The 24,543-nt window shown below is 52.9% G+C and overlaps 1 protein-coding gene across 1 annotated transcript in view; it reads right to left on the bottom strand.

The window, feature by feature from the left end:
• The window catches only part of WNT3 (Wnt family member 3), a 47,792-nt gene that overhangs the window by 5,757 nt on the left and 17,492 nt on the right, over positions 1-24,543 (bottom strand). The gene's annotated exons all lie outside the window — the stretch shown is intronic.

Raw genomic sequence — 24,543 nt, 5'->3', positions numbered from 1 at the left:
ATACAAATAAATGAATGAACGAATGCACTGCCTTTGACCTTAGCTGTGCACTGTCCCTTGAAGTGCAGAGCACTGATCTAAGGCAGTCAGCCCTCTGCAGTGGGCATTTCCAGCTTTCAGGGGCACCAGCGGGCAGTGCAATGCTATAAAAAGGACCCTGGATGGAAAGATGGTATTAGGGGCCCAGGTCAAGTCCCTCCCAAGCTCTGGGCCAATTTCCCTGATAGGGAGGGGTCAGGCTGGGAGTTTTGGTTTCTAGGGCCACATGGGAGATTACCAGTGATCCATGGGAAGGAAACAAAATCTACAGAAAGGAAGATGGCAGGAGCTGGCTTGACCCCCATCACATTTCAGAGAAAGCAAAAAAGTAGAAAAGTGTCAGTCCCAGCAGGGAGCTTGTGCACACACACAAACGCACATACACACATACATACACACACATACACACATGCATACATACACATACATGTACACACGCACACATACACACGTGCCACCCATGGCCATGCTCCTCAGCCTCTTCTGAGGATGATGCCCACCTAGCCCAGAGCCTCCCAGCATCTCTCCCCAGGTCCTCTGTCCTTGGTCCACCAGGGCCTCCGTGACCATCTTTGCAGCTCCCTAGAAGTTTCCAGAGCTCCATCTCTTCTCTGACCAGAGACTGAAGCTTGGCTTTGTTTCATGAAAGTTTAGCTCAGGGTGAGGAGGGAGAAGACCTCAGATCATAGCCCCGGATCCGACACAAATAACCTCCATCAAATCATGTCCCTCTACCGTCCCACTATTCAGCCAATAGCCTGTCAACCTCTTGGGTTTTATAAAGAGTGAACAGGAGGAAAGGAAAAAAAGGGAAGGAAAGAAAGACAAAAAATAAAATAATAAGAAGAAAAGAGTGAATGGGGGAAAAGGTCTTGTGGGAGCTGGAGGAGGAGGAGGAACAAGAGATTAAAATACTGGAAAACCAAGGTGCTCCTCCTCCACTCTCCTCCCCAGCACAGGATAGGAGGAATGACATTTTGTGAGAGAGGCTGAGAAAACGATCTCAGTAGACTCAGTGGGTCTCAGTAGACTTCAAGGCCAATTTCAATCAGCCCTGTCTGTGATCAGGGCCAGCATGAGCTGGAACAGGGTAGGCATCAGGACCCACCTCCTCTCTGCCTGTATACAGCACTGACCAAGGCTCTGGGCTGGCAGTGGCCTCCATCAAGTCCCCGGGACGAAATGAAGACGAAGCCTTGGGAGGAAGGTGCAGAAGACCCGAGAGGCAGGTCAGGGAAAAGCACACAAGAGTTTTCTGGACTAGACACAGGGATGAACCAAATGTCTGCCACTTAACAGCTCTTATCACGCGCTCGTGACGGGCACCATGGAGGGGCGTGGTGCCCTCCACCTGGAGCTGGCTCTGGGCTCCATTATCAGAGACACAAGCGGGCCCTCATTTTTCCATTGGGGAGGGATGGGAGTCTGGATGGTAACATTTATGAGAAATTTCCAGATCTTGAATGCCAAACTCTTTCAAGGAGAAGGAGGCATATGCTGTAGGCCTGACTTCCCCCTGAGATTAGCTAATTAGAGAATTCTTCTGTGCCCCTCACAGGCCAAGCCTCTTCCTCGGATCTGCCTCATTTAGTCCTTGTAACAACTCTAGGACCTAGGAGGGTTGTTACAGCAGCTCGTTTCCCATGGCTTAGCCAGACAGGTGGGGTAACCAACCCAGACCACAGAGCTACCAAGGGATGGCTTACTGGAACCTGTTCACCTGATTCCAGAGCACATGGGGCACGTACCACCCTCCTCTGGGCAGTGCCTGCCTGGGCCCTGCAGGGTAGGAGTGGCTGCAGGCCTGGCCCGTCTGCACCCTGGGCCTCTAGACTGAACCCAGGTGATAGGGTGGGTCGGCCCAGAGCCCCACGATGGGCACCAGGATGCACACAGCATCTGCTGGGTCGCCCTCCCTGCCTCTGCCATTTACAGTTATAAACTGGTTATTGTGACAATAATAATAATCAACATACATTGTGTGTTCAATCATGTCCGACTTTTTGCAACCCCATGGATTGCAGCCCGTCAGGCTCCTCTGTCCATGGATTTCCCAGCCAAGAATACTGGAGTGGGGAGCTATTTCCTCCTCCAGAGGATCTTCCCAACCCAGGGATCAAACGTGCATATGCTGCATTAGCAGGCGACGACAGACCCTCTAAAGGAATATGGCGATTCTTTGCTCCCTCCTCATACCCTAGTCTGGCCTCTAACTGTCCCAGAGCATCATGGGGAGAGACACCTGGCACCCACTGCCCAAACTCCATGTCCCTTCCTTTGGCCAGAGCCTTCCCCAGTCTCCCACTGCAGGAGCCTCCATCCATGCCTGTCCCTGGAAGGATGAACTGGCCTTGCAGACCTTATACTGTCCTTCAACCTGGCCTCCTGGCCCCACTGCAACCTGCAACCTGGGCAGGCCTGTGTCACGACCACCTCTGGCACCAGGGAGCTCTGTCCCATATCGCTCCCCCGCCAACATTTACTGGTCTTCTCACACCAGGGCCCCAAGGCTCCAGACTCCCTTTACCCAGAAGAATGAAGGGAGGGCCCGAGGGGCACTCAAGGACCCTTCCTTCACCCCTCTTCCACCCCTCATTCCTTGCCTCCTTTTTCATCCTCTTCCCACACCTGTTGGCGCCACAGGCCAGCACACCCTAAAGCTAAGCTGGATCAAAATAAGAACCTATAAGAGGTGCCTTTAGAGAGCACAAAGCCCATTATACAGATGAGAAAACAGAGGTCCACAGAGAGAAGTGGCTTGTCCAAGGCAAAGCTGGACCCACGAAGCCAGGTGAGGCTGGCTGCACTGCAGGGAAGGGCGCCGGGGTGTGGGGAAGCCCTGCTGGCTCCTCATTTCCACTCAGTGAGGCTGCTCCTCATCCCAGCATTCTGAGGGGCTCCCTGCTCCCTGATTGCGCCTATCTCCCCACCCCCCTGGGTCCCCAGCAGGCCTGCCCAGCCCAGCAGCATGCCTGAGCTCCACGCCCTGGCAGGGCTTGGCTGGCCACAAAGGCCAGAGCTGCCCCCCAAACATCTCCCAGGAGGGGATGCCATGGTGTGGTGCCCTGTGCTCCCCTGGGGGCACTCGCCCTTGCTTGTGAATTCTTCCTCCCAGACAGCTGCGTTTCCCCTCCAGCAAGCAGACTTCCTATTTCCCCTGTAGTCATGTGCAGCACTAGAGATCTCAGACCATCACTTATTTAGCACTTCTATGCCAGGCACTTCACAGATACTATGTTGCTTAATCCTCAGCAAGAGCTCTGTGACGTGGTGGCTGCTGTCATCTTGGTTTTACAGATGAGGAAACTGAGGCAGAGAAGTTGGGCGACTGTAGATTTTGTCTGACTCCAGGAGTGATGGCCTCAGAGAGCAAGACCCAGCCTTGGAGATATGAGTTCTTTCCTCTCCTCCCACCAAACCCTGTCTCCTTCCTGCTTTCCATGTCCAACCCGTTGGATATCTGGAGCCAGGCTGCCTGCATTCAAATCCAGCTCTGCTGTTCCCAAGCTGCCAATCTCAAGTGTTTCATTAACCCCTCGTGCCTCACTTTCTTCATCTAGAAGATACACGTGATGGGAGGGATGAAGGACATAAAGCTCCAGGCATGTACAAAGCCTAGTCGTGATGGCTGTGGTGGTTACTGTGTGTTTAGGGCCGTCCCCAGCACTTTGTCCCCTGGTATGTCATCAACCTCATTCCTGAGCCCTCCCATCCCTGACTTGACAGAACACACCAGAATTTCCGAGCCCCTTCCCATCCATCACTGGGAAGGATGCTTTGGGCCAGAGCAAAGCTGGCCCCTCTCCGGGCAGCTCAGTCCTCACCAGGGTGGCTGATCCTGTCTGTGATCTGGTCGAGTGTGAAAGAGAACCCAGAGGGCAAGGGCAGAGGGATCTTTCCAGGATGCTCCATTCAGGGATTTCAGCTCAGAAATGGACATCCTGCCAGTAAAGAGCCAGGGCCTCTGGGGATGGGGGTTTAGCTCTACGGGCTGGTGCTGGGGCCAATGAGGCTGTGGCCGTGGGACTGATCTACAGGATGGCTGCCCTCCCCCCAAACACGCCTTGACACCTGGCCCAAGCCTCCTGCCCACACACGCTCATGTCTGAGATTCCACCCACCACAGATGCATTAACTTGCATTGACTCACAGCTCCTTGTCCCCAACAGTGAAGTGCATGTTCCCTGGGCGGAGGTCACACTGTGAGCCTCACTTCATACCAAAGTGCAAGTGGCCTTAAGTGGAGTGTCAAGCAGCCACCCTCCCGGAGCACCCCTCCACTGCCCAAGCCCCCGGCAAGCATCTCACCCAGCCTTCAACCTCCGATTCCTGGGTTGCCTCCATTCTGAAGACTGTCGTGGGCTCCCAGCCCGAAGTAACCTCTCCTCCCTCCGTGTTTTCTCACCTTACTCAGGCCTTCTTGTCTCAAGGGGCTGAAATGATGTGTTTCCAATTCCATGGCTGTGCTGGCGTGAGTTCCCTGGGGACGGAGGTTGTGCCTCCCCTCATGCTCCCACCGTATCACACACACATGCACACATGAACACAAGCACACTTGGCCGACGAAAGGTCCAGCCGGGCCCATGACAAGCACTCACTGATTCTCCAGGGGAGGAATTGAAGAACTCCTTCCCGAAGGGCCTGATCCCCTACTGCCATTTTGTAGCCCCTCAGCCCCTTTCCCCAGGCCTCCAAACATCCGGAGGCTCCACCTACACACAGGACAAGACTCCTCGGTTCCGCTGAGGAAGTTCCTCCATTTAGGACCTGAGATGATGGCTGGGCTCCCAAGAGAGGTGGGGACCCGCCTGGCACCGGCAGCTGGTGAGGGGGAGGGCGGAGGGCCCTGCCAGGCCTTCCCAGCTGGGCAGGGCTATTTATACCAGCTCCTGCCTGACCCGGTCCTAGGGCCCTGCCACCCTCCCCTACGGACAGCTCACCCTCCACCCCAACCACCCACTGCCCAGCTGGGCTGAGGACAGACACAGGCAGCCAGACGGACGGGGTGGCAGATGCCAGCGGGCGGCAGGCGGCTCCTGAGGGCTCAGGGTTGACCTCTCAGGATGAAAGACCTTCTCCAAACCGGCTGCGCTTCAAGGCCATGCATGGTCTCATCAGACTCCCACCCCCACCAAGCCATTCACGAACCCACGGCACCTCTGTCTCCAGAAGCTGGAGGTGGGTCTGCCTGGTACTGACCTGGCTGAGATGGACGGCATACAGTGTGAGGCCCCCAAGGGTCCTGTGATGGTGGCCCTGTGGACCCACAGACTCTGTTGTCCGCCCAGCACTGCCCTGCCCTGCAGGGACCACGTGCCGTGGTGAGGGGGCACACCACGCTGTCCCCTACCCTGCTTCCCTTAACGGGCCATGTGAGTTGCGGACCCGCACCCAACCAGGTGGCCTCCCTTGCAATCAAACTAACCTACATTTTTGACCTTAGACCCTTCCAACATTGCAGTATTCGATCGATTAAAGAGGCCTCAGGAGTCATCTAGTTCAGGGTGTTTTTTGTTAGCTATTTTTTTCCAAATATACACCCCCCTTTCCTCTCCCCAGTACACAAAACAGATAAAAAGAGGGACTGTTCCACCAAAAGCTAAATGTAGAATTATCATGCATGCACACTCAGTCACATCCGACTCTTTGCGACCCCATGGACTGTAGCTTGCCAGGCTCCTCTGTCCATGAGAGTCTCCAGACAAGAATACTGGAGTGGGTTACCACTTCCCTCTCCAGGGAATCTTTCCATCCCAGGGATTGAACCTGCATCTCCTGCACTGGCAGGAGGATTCTTTACTGCTGAGCCACCTGGGAAGCTCCTATGACCCGGCAATTCCACTCCAAGGTAGGGCCACCCAAGGCGGATGGGTCACAGTGGAGAGTTCTGACAAAACGTGGTCCACTGGAGCAGAGAATGGCAAACCACTTCAGTATTCTTGCCTTGAGAACTCCATGAACAGTATGAAAAGGTATAGACCCAGGAGAACTGAAAGCAGGGATTCAACTGAACATGTGTTCACCAGTGTTCACGGCCGCACTATTCACAGCAGCCCAAAGGTGGAACTAACCCAGTGTCCATCAGCAGATGAATGGAGAACAAAATGTGGCAAATCCATACAGTGCAACATCATTCAGCCACAAATAGGAAAGACGTTCTGAAACATGCTACAACATACGTGAACCGTGACATTATACCAAGTGAAATAAGCCAGACACAGGGCAGATATGGTATGACTCCCCTTACATGCGGTACCAAGGACAGGCGACTTCATAGTGACCGAAAGTAGATTAGAGGCAGCTGGGGGCTGGGAAGGGCAGGATACAGTTTCTGTTTGGGATGATGAAAAGTTCTGGCAACAGCGGTGATGGTTGGACAACACTGCAAACAACCTGATGCCACTGACCTGTACACTTCACATGATTCAACTGAGAAAAGGAGGGGGCAGGGACCCACAGGCCCACCCCTCCACCTTCCCCTCACTCCCCATCTGTGGCCATTCTGCAGGATGAGAGCCACCGGTCTAGTCTAATCACTTCCTTTTCTGGATGGGAAGACTGAGACCCAGAGAGAATTGGTTGTTTTCCCAGGTCATGCAGCCACATATGGGCAGGGCTGTGGAAGGCAGGTGCAAGGGTGCACCCCAGGAAAAGGGTCCAGGGTCCCTGCTTAGGCTCTCCTTCTTGGGGTGGGATCCATGGCCGAGTCTCCTGGAGTCATGCCTTTCTTGGGGTCTTGGTCCACTTGCCCTCAGCTTTTTTAATGGCAAGGAACTATCTCTGCCAGCCCCAGAAAGGGCACCCTAAGATTCCAACCCAAAGAATCAGTGCCTCTTCAGCTGACTGGCATGGGTTCTGGGAGGAAGTCGGGGAGATGGAACAAGGGGGGAGCCAGAACACCTCCTTTGTGGGCCTTTCCTCTCTCCTCCAGCATGACCACCATATTTCCGGAAACCCTACAATGGCCCAGAGCTTGGTGCTCCACCTGCTGGCTCCAGGACAGATGCCCTTCCTGTTTCTGGGTCCAGAGAAGCCCAATTCTGGCCTGGGGCAAGATGGAAACTTCCAGAAGGGGAAGGAAAGTCTTGAAAATGGGCAGAAAGAAAAGAGTCAAGCGTTGGCCTTGGAACTCAAGGCCACTACCTTTCTACTTAACTCAAGAGGCCACTCAGGACCGGTGGACATCACGAGGGGAATCTGACAAACTCAGGGACACAGGTACCCTGTGAGTGGGGCAGGGCAGGGGCAGGGGCCTAGGAGGCCCAGGTGCACCCAACTCCTGGAACTTAAACACGAGTGGCAAGGGCCGCTTACCCTGGTGCTTTGGCAGGGAGCTTGCGACAAAGCGAGAGGAGGGACCTAGGTCAAGAGTCACAAGCTAATACTTTTTTCTACCCATCCGCTTAACCTCCCTAGAGCACACTTGGGCTGCACGGGTGCTAAGCACAGCTCTCTGCCCTCCCAACCCAACCCTGAACCTATCTCAGGGCGAGCCAAGGAGAGGGAGTTGCTTCAGAGTCCAAGGGGCTCACATGGCCCATAGAGCAGATCTAGCTACCCCAGTGGTCGCCTTTCATCAGGATCTACCTGAACCTTGCCCATCAGCAGCTGATTCATTGGCTCAGTAGGCATGAATAGGTCCTATGGTTCTCACCAAAAGTTGATTTGGGTAGCTTCAGGACCAGCCTTATTTATACCCAGGAAGGGAAAGGTGAGGGTAGAAAGAGTCCACACACTGAGCTGGGACCCAAGGTTCAGAGAGGAGTCAGTGAAGAAGCAACTGCAAGAGCCTGGGAGCCTGGAAGGCCCAGGCCTCCTGCTGCTTTCCCATCTTGATTCAGCCCCAGCCATCCAGCCTGGAGCCCTGCGAGCAATAAACACGCGGAGTGCACTGAGGTGCCTGCCCTTAGGAGAGCAGGTTAAAGTCTTCCCTTGGTAAACAAATTCATTTCTTGCCTGTTCACTCAAAACACATTTAAGTGATGATTGAATTGGGGAGAGTTCCAAGCATTGGAAACATGGAGATGAACTGAGCCACAAACCACAGGGCACCCAGACCAGGAGGCATCTGTCTATTACAGACCAACAAGCATTCCTGTAGCACCTACTTGGTCTGGGTGCCGTGTGTGCCATGAACAAGTGACAGAGGGTCCCCAGGCACCTGTAGCTTACCACCCAAGTAACCATCATGCCAGACAGCATATGGTAAGAGCAGGGGCATCCTGGAAGAGAGGAAGCAGGTCCCAGGGAGTGGCGACCAGGAAGGCCCGATGAAGGAGCAGGCACTGAGCTGGTGAAGGATGGCTGGGCTCCCTTGCGGGGGTGTGGGGGGTGATGCTGCTGGGGTGTCAGGGAAGAGCCCCAGACAAGAGGTGGCAGACAGAACAGCAGTGGGTCCACTCCAGCTAGAGTCCAGGGACCTTACAAAGGAGCAGAAGAGGGGAAGGGGGCCCTGAGTGCCAAGTTTTACTCCGGGGACCTGTGCAGCCATTGAAGGTTCCTGAGCTGGGCTTTGGAATGTTAATCTGTTAGACATCATCTGGAGAAGGGAATGGCAACCCACTCCAGTATTCTTGCCTGGAGAACCCCATGGACAGAGGAGCCTGGTGGGCTACAGTCTAAGGAGTCACAAAGAGAGAGACAAGACTGCGTGACTAAGCACAGACATCATCAAACTGCAGAATGAGGCTGGGGGTGGGTACCAAGAGACAGAAGCCTGGGAAAGGAGTGGGGGGAGGAACTGGGGGGACAGTTTATGCTAAGGAGAGTCTCAGGCCTGTCTGGCTGCACCCCCCAGAACATGGCATCTGGTCCCACCGTTTCATGGTGAATAGATGGGGAAACAATGGAAACAGTGACAGACTTTATTTTCTTGGGCTCCAAAATCACTGCAGATGGTGATTGCAGTCATGGAATTAAAAGATGCTTGCTCCTTGGAAGAAAAGCTATGACCAACCTAAACAGCATATTAAAAAGCAGAGACATTACTTTGCCAACAAAGGTCCATCTAGTCAAAGCTATGGTTTTTCCAGTAGTCATGTAAGGATGTGAGAGTTGGGCTATAAAGAAAGCTGAGCACCGAAGAATTGATGCTTTTGAACTGTGGTGTTGGAGAAGACTCTTGAGAGTCCCTTGGACTGCAAGGAGATCAAAAAGTCAATCCTAAAGGAAATTAGTCTTGAATATTCATTGGAGGGACTGATGTTGAAGCTAAAGCTCCAATACTTTGGCCACCTGATCCAAAGAGCTGACTCATTGGAAAAGACCCTGATGCTGGGAAAGATTGAAGGCAGGAGGAGAAGGGGATGACAGAGGGCAAGATGGTTGGATGGCATCACCAACTTGAGGGACATTGAGCAAACTCCAGGAGGTGGTGATGGCCAGGGAAGCCTGGAGTGCTGCAGTCCACAGGATCACAAACAGGCAGACACAACTGAGCAACTGAACTGAACCCTGGAACAGGTTTCATGGGTCTGGGGTAAGCCTATTTGAGCTGGACCCCGAGCACTTCCCATCTAGGTTAGTGGGGCCTGTGGCTGTGGGTCTCTGGACAGTGGCCTGAGGAGCAGAGAGGGAGCAGTGAGCAAGGATGGGCCACATGGAGACAACGGGGAGGAGGAAAGGATGACCAAGATTTTGAGCCAAGATGATCAGAAAGATGGAGATGCTGTCAACCAAGAAAAGGAATGTAAGAGGTTAAGCAGTTTGGGGAAAAAGACAGAGGAAGTTTGTGGGACTGGTGAGACCTGCAGGCTCCCTGGTCCAGACAGTGTTGGAGAAGCAGAGCTGAGCCCAAGAGAAAGACAGAGACTAGACGTTCAGATCTGGGGGATCCGTCCTAGAGCTAATGATGCATGAGGCCTCGCCTCCTCCAGGGGGCACCGGGAAAGAGAGTGAGACAATGGGGGAAGCTCATTGCAGGGGTGTTGGATGCCAGGAGCCAAGGGAGTAGGGCATGAGGATGGGGGCGGGGACCTCACTCCAAGGGCGCTAGAACTTCAGGCCAAGAGGTGGGGAGGGCCTTCCGGAAACCAGCCGGAGGCAGGTGGGTCGGGCTAGGCTCGGCCAACGTTGGCACCGAGCGCCCGGGTCTGCTCTGCTTCCTGGTTTCCTGATCAGGAGACAGGGGATGCGAAGCCAGTAGACTTGGACAGAGTGAGTCACCCTGCCCTTCCTTCTTTCCTCTGCTCCTTCCCTGGGCCTCTTTTGTCCCCACCCTCCTCCCTGGGTGAGTGTGGGGATGCATCCTAAGCCTCTAGTCCAGAGCTGTGTCCTGGGTGTGTGTGGGGGTGGGGGTGGGGGGCAGTCCCTCTCTGCACCCACAGTGGGACTTCCCAACCTGATCCCCACCTGGGAGCTCATCTCTCTTGCCCTGGGACCCACAATCTGGGTCTCTCCTTCAGGTGGTCTTGGCTGAAATCTGGGCCTTTGGACTTTGGTCAGCCCTGTCTGGATCTGTCACTCTGTACTGTGTGACCAAGGTCACCACCAGTGTGGCAGGAACCAGAAGGTGGCGGCCTGGTATGAATGTGAGGGGCGGGGGTTGTTCCAGGCCAATGGTCCCCATTGCCATGGGTGACAAGACCCGGGTCTCCTGCATTGCAGGCAGATTCTTTACTGTCTGAGCCACCAGGGAAGCCCAACAAGACCCACACATCTCCCTAAAAATGGAACCAAAGTAAAAAGCTATTCCCTCCTGCTGGCAGCAGCCGCTGAGGATGGTTTGGGTGTCTCTCTGCATCTCCCTCTCCCTCCCTAAAATCTCAGGGCTCCTGAAACACAACTCAGAGCTCTACTGGCCAAGCGGCCCCTTGGACATTCTGTGAGTGCCTCTGATGACTCCCTCAGCTCCCCGACTTCTAGAAGCCACCTTTCAGGACCAAGTGGGCACCTCAGATCACCTAAGAGCCCAGAGGGGCCACGGCTCTGGGCAGCTGTGGAGGGAGAGAAGGTGATGGTTGGGGAGAGGGTGGGACATGCAAAGCCAAGGGTCTCACAGAGTTGCCAGTAGAGGGAGGGGTGAGCCCTGTGGGCTGTTTCTTTGGGAAGAGGAGGGAGGGGAGGCAGGCGGGGTGGGGCAGGGCCTCTGCAGGAATGTTACAGCTTCTGTTCTCCAAAGCAGCTCCCAGAGTGCCTGGCCTGAGGCTCCTGGCTGATCTGATAAGATGTGACAAGGCGGCCTGAAAAATGTTGAAACCTGTAAAATGTTGAAACCTGTTTTTTGCTGCGTTGTGAGCATGGGGTGTTTTTTTTTTTTTTTCTCCTTCTCAATTTCATAGGAAAGTGGAGTTGATCTGAGTGGAGAACGGGAGGGGGTAGGAGAGAGGGATTGTCCCCTTCAGGCAAACCGAGGACCTGGGGGGGTGGGGAGTACAGAGCAGGATGGTCAGAGCTAAGGGGGAGGAAAAGAGGGTGAGAACTGAGAGGAAGCGGGGAGGGGGAGGGAGGGGAGGGAGGAAGGGAGAGGCTCCTGCCTCTCTGGCCTGTCAGCGGCTCCAGCTTGGGTCCTCAGGGCTGTGTCCCCCCTCAGGACCCAGAGGACACACGAGCTCCGGGCATCTTCCTTGAGACAGGTATGAAACCAGGAAGACTGGGCCTGAGCCAGGGGGTGTCCACTGAGGAGACAGGAGGCAGGCCCAAGGCCTCCTCCTCAGACACCCGAAGGTCTCCTGAGGGGCACCAGGACCCCCGGTGGACAATGTGTCCCAGGCGGACAGGCTCCCAAGTGCGCTGGCTTTGCTGAGCACTTTGGAACTCACGTCACACTTGGTCCGTCGAGTCCTGACCCTTCAGAGCTAGAAGCTGCAGCCCAGCCTCTGCCTCCAGACCTGTACAGGGTGGTTACACCGCTTCATGGATGAGGCAAGTAGAGCCCGAAGATGCTAAGTGACTGGCTTGGAGGTTTATGATACTCCGCCAAATGGGTTCGCTCCAGGGGTCCAAACTTATCAACCTGAGAGATGCTGTGTGTGTGCATGCATGCTAAAGTTGCTTCAATTGCGTTTGACTCATTGCAACCCTATGGACTGCAGCCCACCAGGCTCCTCTGTCGATGGGATTCTCCAGGCAAGAATACTGGAGTGGCTGGCCATGCCCTCCTCCAGGGAATCTTCCTGACCCAGGGATTGAACCTGGGTCTCTTATGTCTCCTTCATTGGCAGGTGAGTTCTTTACCAATAGTGCCACCTGGGAAGCCCCTGAGAGATGCTGAGCATTCTAGAAACCATGGTGGGACCAGGGGTCTCTGGGGTGCTCCCTGGGTACAAAGGTAGATGCTTAATAAAAGCCTGGGGAATGGAAGTGTCAGCCTGAGAAGGTTCCCCCTCCAATCTCTTGCTAGTTGGGAGTCAGGGGGTGGGAGCAGCGAGACATAAGATGCCCTGGAGGGGCTTGACATAAGCCTTCTGTGGATGGCCACAGGCCTTAGCCACTCTATCACAGTGTCGGGCCACACAATGTCCAAGTCTTGGGACCTTGGCTATTATCTAGTTCAGCTCTGGGCTGAAGCCCAGACTTGCCCAGGTTGCCTCCACGGCTGCGGGGAGTATAACCCAGGCCTTGTGCCCCACCAACCACAACTCTGCCTCTGTTCCTCCATGTAGCTCCTTCTCAAAGGCTCCAGTCCGAGGACTGAGGCTTCATTCAATACACGTGCATCACCTGCCTGGTGTGTATAAATACAGCCTCCACCCCCTCCTCAGCATGCCCTACTCTAGTGCCTGAGAGATATTCCCGCAGGTGACCACAGTCAGCAGCAGAGTGTGAGAAATCCCATCTCACTCTGTGCAGTGGACACTGAGGGAGGGGAGGGAGAATGAAAAGAGGGTGGAAGAGGCTGGCTCTGAGCAGGGCTTTGAAGGTAAGTTCAGCTTGGACATCTTTTACACCTAGACCTCTGCCATTTTTTTTTCACCTCCAACTCCACCAATAAGAATTCTGATCTAATCTTCTCATAAACCATGTCTGCATCTTTAGCTCATTTTAGTTGTATAACATTTTTCCCCTGCCCAGCTCCTCCAGCCCCTAAGTTATATAAAACTGGGGTTACTTTCCCATTTTACAGATAGAAAAATGAAGCCCTTACAAGGTTAACTTGCTTATTCTAAGAAGGCAAGTCTGCTGGTTCCCAAACTGGGATTTTGCTGGGTTCCTAGACTGCTTTACCCTTCAAGCCCAGTTCTGGTAAAAGACAAGACATAGCCTACCCAGCTGTCTTACTCATTTTGGGCTCCTACTTATCCATCAGGGTCCAATTTTAAAATCCCCTCTGGGCCTCTTTAGTGGCTCAGTGGTAAAGAATCCACCTACCAATGCAGGAGACACAGGTTTGACCCCTCATCCAGGAAGATCCCACATGCCACAGAGCAACTAAGCCCGTGCACCACAACTACAGAGCCTGCGCTCTGCAACAGGAGAAACTACTGCCATGAGAAGCCCATGCACCACGAGGAAGAGGAGCCCCCCTCGCCGCAGCTAGAGGAAAGCCCGTGCAGCGACGAAGACCCAGCATACATAAAAATAAATAAAAACTAAAAGCTCCTCTAAATGTGTCCAGTTTAAGCCGTTCCCTCTGGGTATTTCCCAGTTTGTATACACACCTCAGGAGGAAACACTTCATATTGAATTATCCATTGACTCTCTGTTTTTCCTCTGAAACACTGTTTTTGAGAGGAGGAACCATTGCTTTCATTTCTGTACACTGGGCAGAGTGCTTGCTTCACCAAGAGGCCCAGCACACCTGCCTCTCCTGCCACACTGAACGACTCCACCTGGTTACTGCAGTCATTCTCACTTCCCCTGACCCCACAGGCTGCCACCGCAACAAGCTAAGGGCCCACTGGTTCTCTGGGCCTTATCACACAGCTGCGGCTTCCACAGGCTGCAAATCCTTTATCTGAGTCTTAGGAAGGAGTCCAGGAGGGAACATGGGAAGAAGAGCTGCTGGGCTGGGAGTTCACTCTCACAGCAGCTCCCTAGGGCTCCTCTGAAAGCCATGTCTTCCACTCAGCACACATCATGGTAGACATGGCCCTGGGCTGGGCACTGGGAGCATAAAGAGGTCCGTGGAGGCACCTCTGGTGCTGCAAGAACTCCCACCTGAGCCTGGGAGCTGCCCCAGGTAGCCCAAGCTCCTCCCTGACAGGCGATGGGATCCCCACCTCACACCCAGGCAGCAGTGACCACCTGCCCTGGTCAGGGCTGGGCCCCAAGGGCTCCACCTACCTCCACCACCCTGCCCACTCCCTTCCACCCTGCCTTTTGGGCAACCAAGACTGTGACTTTACCAGCTGGCTGCTGTTCAGGGATGCAGGCCGCAGCACCAGGGCACTCAGCTCACTTGGGGTGGTTTTGAAAAATACAGACAGCTGGGCTCCAAAGCCAGCCCCGCTGAATCAGACTCTCTAGGGAGGAGTCCAGGAACCTGGATCATAAAAACCTTCCCAGAGTATGCCAATAGCACAATATAAGATGATGCAATACGAAGTGCCCAGCATACCCGAGAAAGTCCTTTGGCCCGAGATGTTTAACCTGAATCTCTGCCTTTAGAAGTAACTTTCAGCTGTCAAGAAACACGAGGGATAGAGGAACAAACCGAATGCCACTATGGGGAAGCGACCAGACAAACTCACAAAGCTGCAGGCCTGAACTTGCCAAAAGTCCAAGTCATTTTACAATAGTGTGTGGTGTATGCGTTCAGGAAAAACAGTGGAGGGGTGTTTCCGCGGGTAAAGAATCCATCTGCAATGCAGGAGACACAGGAGACGTGGGTTCAATCCCTGGGTCAGGAAGATACGCTAGAGGAGGAAATAACAACCACCCCAGTATTCTTGCCTGAGAAAGCCCATGGACAGAGGAGCCTGGCGGGCTACAGACCATGGGGTCGCCAAGAGTCAGACGTGTCACCGACCACGCACGCACGCATGCACGCATGCACGCACGCAAACCTATGAGACATAATCATATAATCGGAAACCGGTTTGAAAATCCTAGTCATGAAGTCATTTGGGGGCTAACTGGAGAAACCTGAATCGTTAGGAATCGATAGTTTTGTTAAGAGGGATAACAGTATGTGGTCATAGGGGTCAGCCTTACATTTTGAAACTCAGGGGGTGAAGAGTCAGGATGAGGAGAACTTACTCTGAAACGGTTCAGCAAACCACTGTGTAGCTGGGGCGAGGGCGGCGGGAGGAGCGAGAGGGGAGCAATTACAGCAAATGAGAAACACTCGAGCTAGGAGGTGTGGCCACGCGTGCTCCTTGAATTGTTTTCTCTGCTTTCCTGATGAACAATGTTCATAATAAAACTTAGGAACATAAGAAGCTCAACCAACTCGTGGGGCCTTGTGGACACACCCCGCGCGGGGCTCGCACCCGGCTTTGCCCGCGTGAGCACGGAGGGCGGAGGAGTGTCCGACCCGCAGTGGCCCCGGGCCGGGCAGCTGCAGGTGCGCCCGGCGGGGCGGGAGCCGGGAGCTGCGCAATCTCTGGGCGCTTAGGGCGCCGTCTGCTCCCCCCTTTCAAGGCGGGTATTTCCACCGCATTCCCAGGAGCGCTTCCGCGCGCTCCGTCCCCCCACGGCGCTGAGCACGCGCAGGTGAAGACAGCCCTCCCCGGCACCTGGACTTGCCCCCCCTCTCTGTTGAGGGAGGCTCCACGCAAGTTCAAAGCGGCGGCTGCCCCTCCTCCCGGCCCCATCCCCATCCGCAGGCGAGGCTGCCTGAGCGAGCCTCAACATCTTCCTCTGCGCCCCTCCAAATTCATCAGTCCCGGTGACCCGCCGCCCATCCCTCTGCTGGGTCTCGGCACTCACTCTCCCTGTTCTTTCGCTCCAGGGCCACAGGCGCCTGGTTTTGCCAGCATCATCTCAACACCGATGGGGCGTCCCAGGTGGCTCAGTAGTAAAGAATCTGACTGCCAATGCAGAGATCCCCGGTTAGATCGCTGGGTCAGGAAGATCCCCTGCAGAAGGAAATGGCAACCCACTCCAGTGTTCTTGCCTGGAAAACTACATGGACAGAGGAGCCTGGTGGGCTACAGTCCACAGAGTCTCTGAAGAGTCAGACAGGACTGAGCGACTGAGCAGGCACGCAGGCCCTCTCAATGTTCCAGCACCCAGAGCTGTGGGTCACTGGCTCTCAGCTTTGGCTACCCTGTCACATGGCCCCAGGGGCGCTTTAAGCTATTGATGCTGGGGCCCCATCCCCAGAGAAATGGATTTAACTTCTCTGGGCGCCCCCTCCTCTCTGTGGTGGACTCCCTTCCTCCATTGTAAGAGGAGAAGGCAACATGGAGAAACACTGTCCTGGGTCACAGAGAAGAACCTGCCCATGGTCACGGGGCAGGGGAGGCCCAGCTGAGCCCCCTCAGCCTCTGCCATCCATCCCCAGGGGCCCCACCCCCTCTGGCTCCCGGCACCAGCCCATCCTTTCCAGCCACGGTTTTGTCCTCGTCCTTTCATGAAGTAGCTCTCCTCTCCCTCATCGTCTCTCTCCTGGCCTTGCAACAAGTCTCCATCTTTACGGGAACAGAAGCAAAATGTTTTTGATCCAGCAATGCATCAGTAAAAAGTGTTTGGGCATGCCCCGCTATCTCCATACGCTTAGGTCTAAATCACAAGCCAGCCAGCCACTGTGTTCTCATTTTAGGTGCATTATAAAACACAGGCTAATGTGCACAGGAAAAAGACAAGATAGAAAGTATATTTCAAAAGAAATAATTTCCTTCTACAGCCTAATCTGATGACACCCTCCCCACTGCCGCCCAAACCTCCAGTCCTGTGTCCTCTGGTTTTTCCGACTCCTCATTCCCCCTCTTCCTGATTTCCAACTTACTTAGCCTTGCGGGGGGCGTAGGGGGGTACAGGTTTGTTAAGTGGTAATTCTCTCTGCAGAAATGCAGGCTGCCATCAAACGCTCTTGGGGTTCAAGGTACCGAGGCCTTTCTCCTTTCTTCTCCATCTTTCTAGGTTCTTGCCCACAGCTACTTTGTTTGTGTCTAGGATTTCAAATTCTCCACTTGTCTCTCACCAGAAATGCCTTCTCTCCACACGTCCATGGTGGAGCCCTTCTGTCCACCCACCTCCCCTGGGTCTAGCCTCACTTCCCGCTCTCTCACTGCATATACCATTGTCTCACCAGGCTAGCTGTACCCCTGCACGAGTACCAGTGCCTCAGGCAATTTCCATATTTTCAGTCCCATGTTTCAGTTACATTTCTTACAAAAGTGTTTCTTCCAGGGGAAAAACACTTTATAGACAGAAAAGATAAAATCAACACTGCTCTTTCTCACAGACACACTCTCATACATACACAGCAAACATTTAAAGTTAAAAAAAAAAGAATTACCAACCTCTCTATAACAGGATGTGTATTCACCATGAGGGGCAAAAAGTCATAGCATATTAGCTCCAGTTATGGGTCCTTCATAAATCACCTAAGGCTCGAGTGCCACAGACCAGAGAAGGGGCCCACAAAATACAGGGGAAGATATGATGGGGACACACAGGGCTGTCAGTGAAATAAAGGGAAAGGCTTTTACGGTGCAAACCCAGGGTGCATAAGGTAATGTGAATGTATTTATTTGGCTAGAGAGTGGTTAACAAGGTCACAAGGAAGTAATTTACTGAACTGCATAGGGTAGTAAGGGGGCCAATTTACTGGGACACTCAGAACGGTTACTATTATTATTACGAATGATAGCTAACAGTTATTGAGCCCTGACTAGTGCCAAGAAGGGGACAACAGAGGATGAGATGGTTGGATGGCATCACAGACTCAATGGACATGAGTTTGAGTAAGCTCCGGGAGTTGGTGATGGGCAGGGAGGCCTGGCGTGCTGCGATTCATGGGGTCGCAAAGAATCGGACACGACTGAGCAACTGAACTGAACTGAACTGGGTGCCAAGTGCCATGTAAAGCCCTATTACATGGAACACACCTGTTATTTTCCCAAAGAACCCTAGGAGGGTATTATTATCCCCATCTGACATGGGTTCAGAGAGGCTAAGTAACTTGTCTGGGGTCACATAGCTAGGAAATGGTGGCGCTGAGGTAGCCAGTAAAGCAATGACGTGAGACATTTAATAGCACAAGGTCTACGCGGAAGTTGGTGGTGGAGCGCTGATGGGGAGGGGGTACTCAGGTCTGCCCTGCTACTCGGACTTCTCTCTGGGCTCACAGACCTGTAAATCAAGTACCTGGGTGCCTGCCTTCTGATCTTTCTTCATGACAGCCATGATGGCTGTAACGGATCTCCCACACTCTGTATCTCAGACAAGGTCAGACCCACACTCAAGGCCTCCCTGGGGGGAGGAGACCTCCATGTGAGGGTTTGAGGGATCTGTGTGTGAAACAGGGTGCATGAGCTGAGGCCCTCTTCCAAGAGAGGTCAGGGTAGATGACACACGTTCTAGCACCTTCCAGTTTGCAAAGCCTCAGGGGTGTCTCAGTGAATCCTCACAACAGCCCGGGAGGAAAACCCTGTCTCTTTACAGATGAGGAAACTGAGGCTCAGACAGGGGGCCCATAAGCCAGTAAGTGGTGGTGGGGTGAGGGGTTTGACCCTCGTCTGTCTGACTCCAAATCCTGCATTGGTGCTATTTTGCTCTACCGTCTAGATCCCACCCACGGATGATAACCAGGTCATTTGAGCAAAATGTGTTTATTCATGGACTTTCCTAGTGGTCCAGTGGCTAAGACCCTGAGCTCCTAATGCTTGGGACTCAGGTCCCACCCTTGGTCAGGGAACTCGATCCCACATACCGCCACAAAGAAAAAGATACCATGCGTTGCAACTAAGACCTGGCACAGCCAAATAAATAATATATTTATATTATTATTATTAGCCATACATATATATATATATATTTTTTAATGTGTTTATTCAGCACCCACTGTGTGTTCTGTATGGAACCGGGCACAGAACAGTGTCACGTCTCTAACCTGGAGGGCGGTATAATGGAATGGGCAGGCCACATGCCCAGGTAGAGAGAAGCAGCCAGCTTATAGGCCGTCCTGGTGGAGGCAGGAAGACCAAGTGAAGGGAGACACAGAGCAGGGTGGGCTCAGGTGACCCACAAACCTCAAAGGGCTGCGCCCTGGGGAGGGTCTTTACGAGACAAAAGGAAGAGAAAGGGCACTTCCAGGACAGAGATGTGACTCAAGACACCAAAACTCGAGGAGCAGAAGAGGGAAGAGGCCAGGGCTTGAGGTCCCAGCCGATGCGTTTAGATCCCACAGGTAGTGAAGTGGGGACCTACACAAGGCCGCCCCCTCCAACAAAGGAACTCTTCAGAGTTGGAAGGAACACTGTAGGGGGGGTCAGCTGGCACAAAACGAAAGCCCACAGGAGGCTCCATGGCCCCGGGAAGCAGGGGGAGGTCTCACGCAGGATCCCAGGGGCTGAGGGACCAGAGAAATCAGCCTGGGGCGGGGGGTGTTGCTTCCAAGTCTTTAAGGCATTCAGACCCTCCTCTGTTCACAGAACACACTGCACCACAAGGAGAGAACCAAAGTCTAAAAGTGGACGCCACATTCGTAGCCCACTCAGCCAGCTGATTCCTGGGCATTCCCTCCTCTTTCCAGGCCGAGAAGATCTCAGCATCCTCCCGCTTCCCTACCCACTGCCCAGCTGCCAGATTCACTGGCTGCTTCCACTCGTGGCTGCCTCTGCCTAGTGACACCTGATGGGAGACCCTCCCCATTCACTCCAGCCCTCTGGCCGCCGTGTGGGGCCCCGGGACCTGTGCTCCGATGCTGAGGGAGCAGCCCCTCACCTGCCTGGAAGGAAGACCCCAACCTTCTCTGCTCCAAGAGAAACAGCTTCCGATCGGGCATCATAAACCTCCTACCTTCACATCACCACCGTCGGCCCCTCTCCCAAGGCCCCCACGTTGCACTTCTCTTGTGTGGCCAGACCCCAGAAGGTGCTAGAATAAAGCCCTGGCCAGGATGGAAAGAAGACAGTCAAGCCCGTGGCTTCTGGGGATAGAATAAGAGTCTGTCTGGGGTGTCTGTGAAGGCCAGCGGACACGTGGGGAAAGTGACTCCACGTTGTTCATCTCAGAAGTCAGGGATGCGCCCCCCGCAAAATCTGGAGGCCCCTTTATAACTCTACCTAATCTTCGGCTGCTAACCTCAGGAATCTTTCTTTCACCGGATAACCTACCTGGCTAAAAGCGATCACAGGTGTCCTGCCTGCAAACATTTCCCAGCTCACACAGGGAACCCGGCGAGGTCCTGAGAGCAGTGATACCAAGCAATTCCAGGATCTCGCTGGCTGTTTGGAAGCATTGCTGACTCACGGGTGATGGTTCTGCTGTATATTCTCAAAGTCCTGCCTTAATATCTTGGTCTTTCTGGGTCTACCACGGAGGTGCTGGCAACCGCCCTGTCCTGAGTTTGGTCTCGCTTACGCGGGCTCCGTTATGCGCATGCGTACACGCTCTCTATCATGTACGTGCGCACACCTAGAACCCAATCCTGCCATGGATTTCCATCTCTTTAGGAAGGGTAGAGGATAAACCAGGTTCTCACTGGGGGGTAATTATAGGTGACAAGAAGCAGAAGAGCTGCCCCATCCCTGAGGAGTGAGCAGCACTGCCTGCCACAGGCTGATCCGTCTGACCTGAGTCCTGGACCCACTGCTGCCGCCGCTTCGTGTCCTCTTGGGAGGACTTAGCTTCCTAACCCAAAACAAAAAATGTAAACATCACCTACTTAATTTTTTGGCCCCGCCCTGCAGCATGCGAGGATCTTAGTTCCCTGACCAGGGATGGAACTCGTGTCCCCTGCAGTGGAAGCCCAGAGTCCTAACCACTGGACAGCCAGGGAATTCCCAAACATCATTTACTTTACAGAGACTAGAGGGAGGTGTCACTGAAAGGAGGCAGGTAAAGACTTTATCATAATCCCTGGTATAATAGACAGTAGTTGCTGTTATAAGTGCTAACACAGACCAGTGCCATTCTCCACGCCAGGTACTGTTTCACATCAGTTCAATTCAGTCTCTCAGTTTTGTCTGACTCTTTGCGACCCCATGAACTGCAGCACGCCAGGCCTCCCTGTCCATCACCAACTCCTGGAGTCCACCCAAACCCATGTCCATTGAGTCGGTGATGCCATCCAACCATCCCATCCTCTGTCATCCCCTTCTTCTCCTGCCCTCAATCTTTCCTAGCATTAACTCATTTAACCCTCCCAACGACCCTGTAAGGAAGGTATTGCTATCATCACCCTCATTAGAGTGGGGAAATTGAAGTATAGAGATTAAGTAATTTGCCCGAGGTTACCCAGGTAGTTTGGGGGCTCATCCAGTCTGGCTCCAGAGCCTGTGGTCTTAACCACCAGCTCTCTGGGTGCAGTTGGTGGAGAGGTTCATTATTCAGTGTTCAGTGGGGACTGAACACCCATTTATGGGAACCCAGAGAGGTGAGTGTGACATGGTCCTTGCCCTGCAGAGGCTCCCAGACTCACCGGGAGACAGATGCCTAAAAAGAAAATTATAGGAAGCCTAATGCAAGAGATACAGTCTACCAGGGGTGATGGAATTAGGCTTTGTAGAATACCATGGGAAAGGTCTAACACTGGCCAGAGACACTCATATCCCCAGGCTACAACGAGCAGCTGGGTCTGGTTTCTGCCAGCCTTACAGGAAAGAGGATTCAACTAAATTGACCAGTTGATTAGCTGATGGCTTCATTTGTTCATTCAACTCAAGACCCTTTGGGATGGGTGCTCTGGACTAAACTAGTTCACAAAGGATGATTTTTTAAAGTCAGAGGAATTACAGTCCAGTTGCTGAGAAGAATAAGATCACAAGGACAAACTGACATATGAAAGGGGCCGGAGAATCTTCTAGATCACATCTTCCAAACAAGTAATAAGTTTTTACTTGAGACAGTAAATATTTTTGGAAAACAAACTAAGCAAAGATCATCCCTGCCAGCTTCTCTGTGTTGCCAAGAAGATGTTGCCATGCTGAGAAGATACTAATATGCTAATGAGCACCATAAACACCAAGAGGCTGGAAGTAGCAGGTGGCACTTCCCAAACTTATTTGCCCCCAAAGCCCTTCTCAGCAGGACTCTGTGGGACTGGTGTAAGAAGCACAGTTTGTAACTTCCTGCTGTGACATAAAAAAGGTGTGCAGAAGAGCTAAGAGAGAGGGTGGAAGTTAGACTAGGAAGATTCCCAGAAGATGACAGCTCTGAATGGAGTTTTGAAAAATTCCAGGAAGGTCATGGCCAGTTGGAGAAGTGATAGAAAAGTTTTTTGGTCAGGAAAGGGACCCTAAGACCACTTTATCTTTATAAAATGGAGGGATTCCCTAGTGGCTCAGATGGTAAAGAATCCGCCTGGAATGCAGGAGACCTGGGTTCAGTCCCTGGGATGGGAAGCTCCCCTGGAGGAGGGTATGGCAACTCACTCCAGTATTCTTGCCTGGAGAATCCCCATGGGCGCCTGGTGGGCTACGTCCCTGGGGTTGCAAAGAGTCAGACACAACTAAGCGGTCAGGCACAAGGAAGTAGAATTTTGCTCCAGGGCAGGAAGAGAGGATGAGTAAGGCCCAAGCCGGGAGGACAGAGATGCCAGCAGGTGGTGGCAGCCACATCTGGTCTCTGATGCGCATTGAGGAGCTCATGGCTTTTCTCTCAGAAGGGAGTCCCAGCAGTGTTGATAAAGGCTCAGAAGAAGTCACCTTCGGTCTTCCCTGAAGTGGCACCTGAAAGATGTTATTGCTGTGATTCAGGCAGGGTGATCCATTGGGACAGAAGTGTAGGGAAGGAGCCAGGAGAGCAATGTGCCCTGGCTCTGATGGGGCTCGGGGAACGTTACATCACAGAAGAGAAGGTACACCGCATAACACTGTTTTTATAATGCTTAAAAATAAACAAAAAGTGAGGGAGGAGGGACTCACTCCCTCACTTTAGTGAGGGGACTTAGTAATTTGCGGACTTGCCTAGTGGTCCAGTGGTGAAGAATCCATCTGCTAATGCAGGGGACATGGGTTCAATCCCTGGTGCAGGAAGATTCCACATTCGGCAGGGCAACTAAGCCTGTGCACCGCAACTGCCGAGCCCGCGTGTCCCAGAGCCTGTGCTCCACAATAAGAGAAACCACCGCAACGAGAAGCCTGTGCGCCACAACTGGCCAGTAGCCCCCTGCTCACTGCAAGCAGAGAAAGCCTACACGCAGCAGTGAAGGCCTAGCACAGCAAATAAATACAAGAATCTGGGAGTAACAGACACACACTACCATGTAATAGATACACAGTAGCTACTCAACAAGGACTTGCTATATAGAGCAAAGAACGATAACTCAGTATTTTGTAATAAACTATATGGAAAAGAATCTAGAAAAGAATATGTATATATAGATCACTAAATAATTTCACTGTAACCTGAAACTAACACAATATTGTAAATCAACTCTACCTCAGGTTTTTAAGGTTTTAATAAAATAATAAAAATAAACAATATATATATGTATATTGTCTAGGCATTTCTAGCTGGGGAAACTGTTATTTAAGTGACGGAATAGGGAATTCCTTGGTGGTTCACTGGTTAGGATTTGACACTTCCACTGCTATGACTCGACTTCAGTCCCTAGTTGGGAAACTAAGGTCCCGCAAGCCAGCAACATAAATATGTGAGCAACATAAATAAATAGTTAAATGATAGAATAAATACACAAAATTCAGGATGTGATCCTGCCTGGAGGGACACAGCAGGATAGGACGGGGAGTAGACCACAGACAGATATAATGACCTTGATCATATTCTGGTTCTTTGGGGGTGTGGCCAGGCCCTGGTTTTCATCTTGTTATTCTAGCCTCTATTAATGGTATGTTTCGGGCTTTCCAGGTGGCGCTAGTGGTAAAGAACCCACCTGCCAATGCAGGAGACATTAGAGACACAGGTTCAATCTCTAGGTGGGGAAGATCCCCTGGAGATGTGGGTTGCACACCCACTCCAACCTGGAGAATCCCCATGGGCAGGGGAGTCTGGAGGGCTATAGTCCATGGGATCACAAAAGACTAGGACACGAGTGAAGCGACTTAGCACTCATGCATGGTATGTTTACTCTTGTATGCATCAAGGATCACATAATAAGAAATATTTTGTATCAGTCTGCCATCAAAAATATTTATAAGAACAGAAAACATTCCATGGCCTCTGTGCCACAGTTTCCTCACCTTCCTTCCTGTGGTCCAGCAGGCTCTTTTCCCCTGGAGGATGGAAGGGCACAGTGAGTGCCATCCCTGGGCCAGCCTGCATCCAACCCCAGGCCACCTGGTACCCCAACCAAACTTCCTCACTGCGCTTCACAGGGATGAAGTGGCCAGTGCTGAGCTGTTAACTAGAGCCATAGTACACCCACAAAGACCAGTCCTTGGAGCCCCTAAAAAACTCCAAGTCACCACCTTTGATTGATGCTTCACTTCTTAGAACTGGAGGCCTTTGTAAGTATATTGCCTGAACAGGACACCAGAACACAAGGTCAGA

The sequence above is a fragment of the Budorcas taxicolor genome, chromosome 19, assembly GCF_023091745.1.
Source record: "Budorcas taxicolor isolate Tak-1 chromosome 19, Takin1.1, whole genome shotgun sequence".
In the NCBI taxonomy this organism is placed as follows: Eukaryota; Metazoa; Chordata; class Mammalia; order Artiodactyla; family Bovidae; genus Budorcas; species Budorcas taxicolor.
This window is presented reverse-complemented; position numbering and strand designations above follow the sequence as displayed.